The 7,007-nt window shown below is 39.3% G+C and overlaps 1 long non-coding RNA gene across 1 annotated transcript in view; it reads left to right on the forward strand.

Moving 5' to 3' along the window:
- Positions 1-81: 81 nt before the first annotated feature.
- The window catches only part of LOC113625677 (uncharacterized), a 13,832-nt gene continuing 6,906 nt past the window's right edge, over positions 82-7,007 (forward strand). Inside the window, exons 1-2 of the long non-coding RNA XR_003434792.1 lie at positions 82-1,744; positions 6,248-6,478. This is a non-coding gene — a long non-coding RNA (uncharacterized LOC113625677). The remainder of the gene's footprint in view (positions 1,745-6,247; positions 6,479-7,007) is intronic.

Raw genomic sequence — 7,007 nt, forward strand, 5'->3', positions numbered from 1 at the left:
CCGCCTGCCGATGCAGGGGACACGGGTTCGTGCCCCGGTCCGGGAAGATCCCACATGCCGCAGAGCGGCTGGGCCTGTGAGCCATGGCTGCTGAGCCTGCGCGTCCGGAGCCTGTGCTCCGCAACGGGGGAGGCCACAACAGTGAGAGGTCCGCGTACCGCAAAAACAAACAAAAAAGTATTTGAGGACTTTTCACCTCCCACCCTATGAAATTTTGAATCATGTATATGATCTATGTAAGAAGAATACTAAAGAGGTTGAACTCTTTATAGCCGAATACAGCCTTAAATCTGCTTGTACAGCATCCACTGACAGAAGTAATAGTCGTGCCTCAGACTTAACGGGTTGCATGTGGCCTTGGGGGAGTTACTACCCTTGGTATGCAAGAGTGCTTCCTATTAGCATCACTGGAACTCAGTATCCGTACTCCATGTGTATCCACAAAAGGGAACTTGAGACCCACCGTTATTTTTAACTTCTGACATTAATGATCATATGTGTACTGCTGAATTTAACTCAGTGTATTTCAGGTAAGTGAAAATGGTGCTTAATATAGTCTTTAGAATGACTTTCAGGTGTTTTCAACTAAAAACATATATATCCAGAACTACTTTCTTACAGAAATACAAGTAAGGCTTGTGATAATTTGCCTTCAAAACTTATTTCTTAATCTCAGCAGTATCCAAATGAGTGAGGAACATTTGACTGACCCTTGGGCCACCTCTATTACTCATTGTACTCTGGAAGCTCTTGGTGAATGTTTACAATCATGGGATGTAGTATTTCTATTTGTACTTAGAATCACATGCTTACCTAGAATAATTATGTGACAACAGATAGAAAGACTTGCTCTGTTAGTAAATATGCAGTGTGTACTCTATTTAAGGTTCTGTGCTAGTATAACACGATTGAATGTCATTAAGTGTAACAGCTGCCGCATTTGGGGGACAGGGCAGTAGGGAGAATGATTTCCAATCCTGTGATTAAAAGTATAAACCATAGAATCTACTGTAGTACATTTCATCATCTAGAAGTTTTACTTTTATAAAGATGGTGTCTAGAAGATGTTGCTAATGTATTTTCCTTCAACCTGGGGAAAAAACTTTTTAAGTATATTAATATTCCTGTATGGTTAGTTTTTAACAATTTTTTAAAATAAACCTTATGGATACGACATACTTTACGTGTTTTATTCAATGCTTGGGTAAGTGTTTTAAGTTTTTGTGCTGGAGCTAATATATAGAACATTTTTGTCTGAATTTAGTTGAAAGTCAGTATCTACTACTGATGCTCATTCCTTTAAATAATATCTCACGTGAAACTTATAACCAACACTTGACACAGACTATTTATGCCTTTAATTATCTTTGAACACAGAATATAACCTCATAGTTAATTTTATGCCACTTCTTAGAAGTTGTCATTTGTTCTTTTTTAGTCTACATTCATAAAACATTTTAAAGATTATATTGTATATTGTACATACATTGCTTATATATGTTGACCGTTCATTTAGAAAAAAGTTACTGAATGAGTAATCTTTCTATGGTGCTGCTACTACAAGGTTTATTTCTACTGTTCTATAAGCCCCTTCTCATCATAGCAAAGGAATGACATCCTGCTCGTCTTGTAGATGTATTCCTGGCATCTTCTACATATTCAGCACTGAAAAATGAAGAGAGCATTTTTGGAGCACTTGCAGTCATTACTGGGGCCTGGTTTTATGTGTCTCACACCCTATGAGGTAAGGACCAGCAACCTAACCAACCAGATAAAGAAGCCAAGATGTAAGTCACAGTGAGTAAAGGGTAAATTTGAACCAAGCATTTACCACCAATACCAGGCCACTTGTACTACCAAGTGCTGTGAACATACATAGGAGGGAGATGACCTTACTGCCTGAGGGAATCTAGAAAGATTTCTCAGTGACATTCAAGTCTTAAAGGGTGAATAAGAATGAACATACTTTATAAAGGCACAAAGTGTGACAGACTGTTGAAGTAAGATAATCATACAACTGGATAGAGTTGAATGAGGTTTGTAGTTTGAATGAATCTAAAAAGCAAGGGAGGGACCTCATGGTCAATGACCTTGAAAGCCATGCTGAGGGGCAGGGCGTTTGCTCTATGGTCAACAGCTTGGAAATTTATTAGAAAGCACTTTGCAAACATCAGGCTGCAGCATGCAGGTTGGATTAGAGATAGTAAACTGTATTGTTACTGCAGAGATTCCAATATGCAGACAGGGAGGACTGCCATTATGAAAAGGCAATAGAAGTGGACCTCTCTGGCCTCTTTCCATAAAGGCCTGTAGTCTTCATAGAATTTGGAAACACAGTCAATTCATGTAATTGATTAACCTTAATTTTAAGCTTCACCACTTGATTTGCTAGATGGGTCTAGTCTGTGCATTTATAAAATATAGTTACTGTCACCGAATTTTAGAAAAGACTTTACACCACATCAGATTTAATGAGCCTTTGTTGTTTTTAAAGGTGACACAATAGTAGTAAACAATGTCTAATTTGGTTCAGCTAAAAGATGAAGTATTGGCCAATATCAGCAGGTAAGTTGGGGAGAATGATCAAAATTAACATCTCCCCAAGGTCCTAGTACTCAGGAGGGGCATTATGATAAGTTTTCAATTTCAATTTAAAATTTAATTTATGCCCAATAAAGTTTATGGTAAGAGTTAAAAGTCATCAGTGTTGGGCTTCCCTGCTGGCGCAGTGGTTGAGAGTCCGCCTACCGACGCAGGGGATACGGGTTCGTGCCCTGGTCCGGGAGGATCCCACATGCCGCGGAGCCTGCGCGTCCGGAGCCTGTGCTCCGCAACGGGAGAGGCCACAACAGTGAGAGGCCCGCATACCGCAAAAAAAAAAAAAAAAAAAAAAGTATTGGATGAATGAGAATGAATAAGACAGAATGGATGATGTATATTGATGAAAAGTTAATGAAATCAGAGAACTTCATCATTTAAAGAACAAGGAACATTTTCCTAAGGGACCATCAAAAGTCCTGGAACAGATGTGTGCATCTTAAGAGATGGTGGTGGGTGCATCTGGCGGAAGAGTGTTCCTGAAACCAGAAGCTTCAGAAAGGAGAGAGGCCTGTGGCTAGAGTGGATGGTTTCAAGATCCCTTTGTGCTCGAAGATGAACGTTCAGGGAAAATAAAATGTACATCTTTGGGGATGGCATCCTGCCTGTCAAGAGTAGGAACAGAATTAAGGCTTTTAAAAACATAGCTGTCCTACTCTGGGAATATTGCCAATATTTTGAAATAACTGTAAATGGAAAGTAACCTTTAAAAATTAAAAAAATTTAAATTAGAAAAAATAGCTGTTCTCATTTCAGGACTTTGCCTAGTTGAGGAACTGAAAGAATGAAGGTTTAGAAACACACAGAAAAATCTTCATCAGAAGTGCATTCTGGCAATTCTCAATCTGATTTATCCCTACCTCCCACTCCCCCTTGACAAAGGGGAGAAAATTCCATTAACTGGCCCATGTATGGTTTAATATCATTAGCAAAGGAAGAGGAAACATTGCAAATGGGTTTATGTTTCATTCATTTCCTGAGGCTCCTGGCTAGGGACTCAGCATGTCCTAGATGTTCCTTAGTTGTTGAAATCATTCTTGCTTTCTAGGCTGAGATATTTGGAACATTTTGCAGGAAGAAGAAAAACAGTTGTTTAGTCATCTTCCAAGGGGATGTGTTTGTTGTAAGTGCTCTGGAGACTTTCCAGCCACCACCAGGGAACAATTATTGTTACTGTTGTTTTGAACCTTGCACCTCAGTGACTGGTGGTGCTGGTGTAAGTGGTATCTAGCCAATATTAAGGGGAAATGGATTTAGAAATTAACTAAACCGGCACTTCCAAAACACGTTGTTTTCATGACTTTGGAGGGTCATCTGTTTCGGAGGGAAAGCAGCTTCCTGTTCCAGGGAAAGACTGTCTATGATCTATTCTCAAGAAATGATGGAAACAGGAAGTTTTCATGTTGCTCTTTCCATTAGAGGTTAGTCCCAAAGTGAAGGTGACATGATGATCAAGCAGAGGCCAGGAGGAAGCAGTGGAGTATATGGATTGATAGTACAGAACCAGGAACGGACCTCGAGTTTTCAAATTTGCAGCAAACTGGAGAAGCGTTAGACAAGGGAGAGAAGGGACGTGATGAATGTTTGAACACATCCAATCACTAAGCAATCTTCTACTCAGCTGAAACAAGGGGAAAAGACGATATTGTGAAAATTAACCCAGCATTCCCATTTTTAGAAAGAAGACAGCTGAGTCCTGAGAAATACAGCTCAGCTCCCATTCATGGGATAATAGTTATGATGTATTAATGCCAGTCATTATTCTGAGTATTTTTTTTTTTTGGCGGTGCTGGGTGGCATGTGGGATCTTAGCTCCCCAACCAGGGATTGAATCCGTGCCAACTGCAGTAGAACTGTGGAGTCTTAACCACTGGACTGCCAGGGAAGTCCCTATTCTGAGTATTTTACATGCACTGTTTCACATATTTGTCACACAGACAACTCTGGTAAAGACCACCAGCATGCCCATTTTACAGATGAAAAGAAAAAAATGAAACATGAAGGGGTTAAGTTACCCAGTGTCACACAGCTAGTTCATGGTAGAGCCAGGATTTCTTTAAATCCAGGCAGCGTGAGCCCAGAGTCTACTTCTTAACCACTATGCCTGTAGTATCATTTCCACATCAAGCCATAACCAAGGACGTATGAGGAGAAAGCAGAGGAAAGTATTCGAAAGCTGAAAGTCTCTGACTCTGTGCATGCATGTGTGTCTGTTTTGATCTGTTTCTGGTCCCCAGCCTCCTTTCCCCAAGTTCTGATATTCCATACTAATGCTTATAATTGCCAACTGTGCATGACAGCCCTGCCTGGTTATTACCGTAATTTGAGTTTGTGGAGAAGGCAGTTATGAATCAAGTAGTTGGCAAAAGTAACCCACAATCTGGGAGGTTTTTTCAGATGAAGTTGCTAAGAAGAAAATAACTACATGGTTGGGAGAAAAGAAAAGACTAGAAAAGATAAGCTGGGAAATATCAGAGGTTGTTTTGTGTTGTTTTGTTTCCACAAACAAAATATTATTTGGAATATTGATATGAGAAAGATGAACATTAGAAAATTAGAAGATTGGTGCTTTCAGTATTGGAATGAGTGCAATATTGCCCTTGTTTCTGAGTAATATGATGAAGTAAAGACTCCTGGGACAGGAGCCCAGGGATCTGGATTCGAGAAAGAACTTTGCCATTTGTGAGCTGTTATCTTTGATAAATTACTTATTCATGCATTCAGCAAGTGACTGTTGGATGACAGTTATGTGCCTGCATTGTTCTAAATGCTGCAGGTGCTGTGTTAAATAACAGACCCAGCCAGCCACTCCCCTCATGGAAGCTATAATGTAGCGTAGGAGTCAGCAAACATTTTCTGTAAAGGGAAAGATAGTAAATATGTTAGGTTTTGCAGGCTATACAGTCTCTATAGCAACTACTCAATAGGTAGGTTTAGTGCAAAAGTGACCAAAGACAATATAGAAACAAACAGACGTGGCCGTGTTTCAATAACGTTTTATTTACAAAAATTGGTGGTAGAGCAAATTTACCCAGCAGGCTATAGTTACCCAACCCCTGGTCTAGAGGAAGAAACAAACATGAACCAAAGAATTATGCATATGGTAACGTGCAAAGGCCCTGTGGCACAGAAGACACATATAGGTTAGTGGGATTGACAGAAGGCCAATGGGGCTCTTGCTAAGTGCGTGAGGGGAGTATCATGTGAGTGAGGCTGGAAAGGGAAGGAGAGACAGACTAGCAGGTCCTTTAGGATACTTAGGATTCTCATCTTTACATGTTAATAATTGGCAGTCATTGGATTATTTTAAGCAGGATGGAGATATGATCAGATTTGAGTTTCAAAAGATCACTCACGCACACACAAAAAAATCACTCACTGCAGTGTGTAAAATGCATTGGATGAAATTTTCTCATCTGAAACATGAGGATGGAGATACGTGCCATGTGTATCGGACAGTTCATAATGATAAACAAGTTGCACACATTGCATAGAAGTGTTTTATAAAATATAAATTATATAGAAAACTACATAGTAATGTTTTACAAGAAGCAACACAGTCAGAAGTTCATATACGTAGTTTTGAGTTCTCTCTATGAACAATGGCAGCCTGAACTCATGAAAGAGGTCATTTTGTTTATGTTAACAGGCTTCCTTCACCAGGGTACCTACTCCTCAGGGTGCTCACGGAAGAGGAGGAACTTCTCTCACTCTCATTCCGTCTCTCTGCTCTGCCTTCTCTGAAGCACACCTGGGTGCTGCCTGGAGCCCAGGTCTGGCTCCAAACCTATGAATATTTGCCAAGTATAAAAGCTTCTCAAGAATGAGATGGATCCTGGGGCATCCTCCCCAGAGAAACAGGATAAAGAGAATTTAGTGGGTAAGTTCCTTTTTTCCTGCCTTAAATTTGTTTTATGTATATTAAGCAAAGTGAGAGTTGTATCGTTATAGAGAGCGAGCGAGCACGAGGTGGGTTAATACATTATTGAGATTGGCTTCAATTTCATTTAGAGCCCAGGATTTTGGATTCATTGCTTATCATGGTTTTATTTGCTTCTTGAAGAGCAGTCTATGACATGCCCTTTTTCTTAAGTGTTAGATAGAATTTGTGTTTATCTTTGTATTCATATTTTTTGCATTAACTAGCAAAGACATATTGAACAAGCTAAAATTTACCCAGTTTCAAATATCATGTGATGATGCTTTGATTAAATAGAAAAGTTGGTTTGAGGTACACCATGTTTGATACATGGAGAGAAGTTGAAGAAGATAAAACTTAGCCAACTGCCTCCGTGAATGTTAATGGCTCTTCTGTATTGTAAAGCATTTTTCTCATGTTTTTTATATATATATATATATATATATATATATATATTTTTTTTTTTTTTTTTTTTTTTTTTTTTTTTTTT

Source organism: Aethalodelphis obliquidens, unplaced genomic scaffold (genome assembly GCF_003676395.1).
Source record: "Aethalodelphis obliquidens isolate GAN/ISIS:26980383/991018 unplaced genomic scaffold, ASM367639v1 scaffold16, whole genome shotgun sequence".
Classification (NCBI taxonomy): Eukaryota; Metazoa; Chordata; class Mammalia; order Artiodactyla; family Delphinidae; genus Aethalodelphis; species Aethalodelphis obliquidens.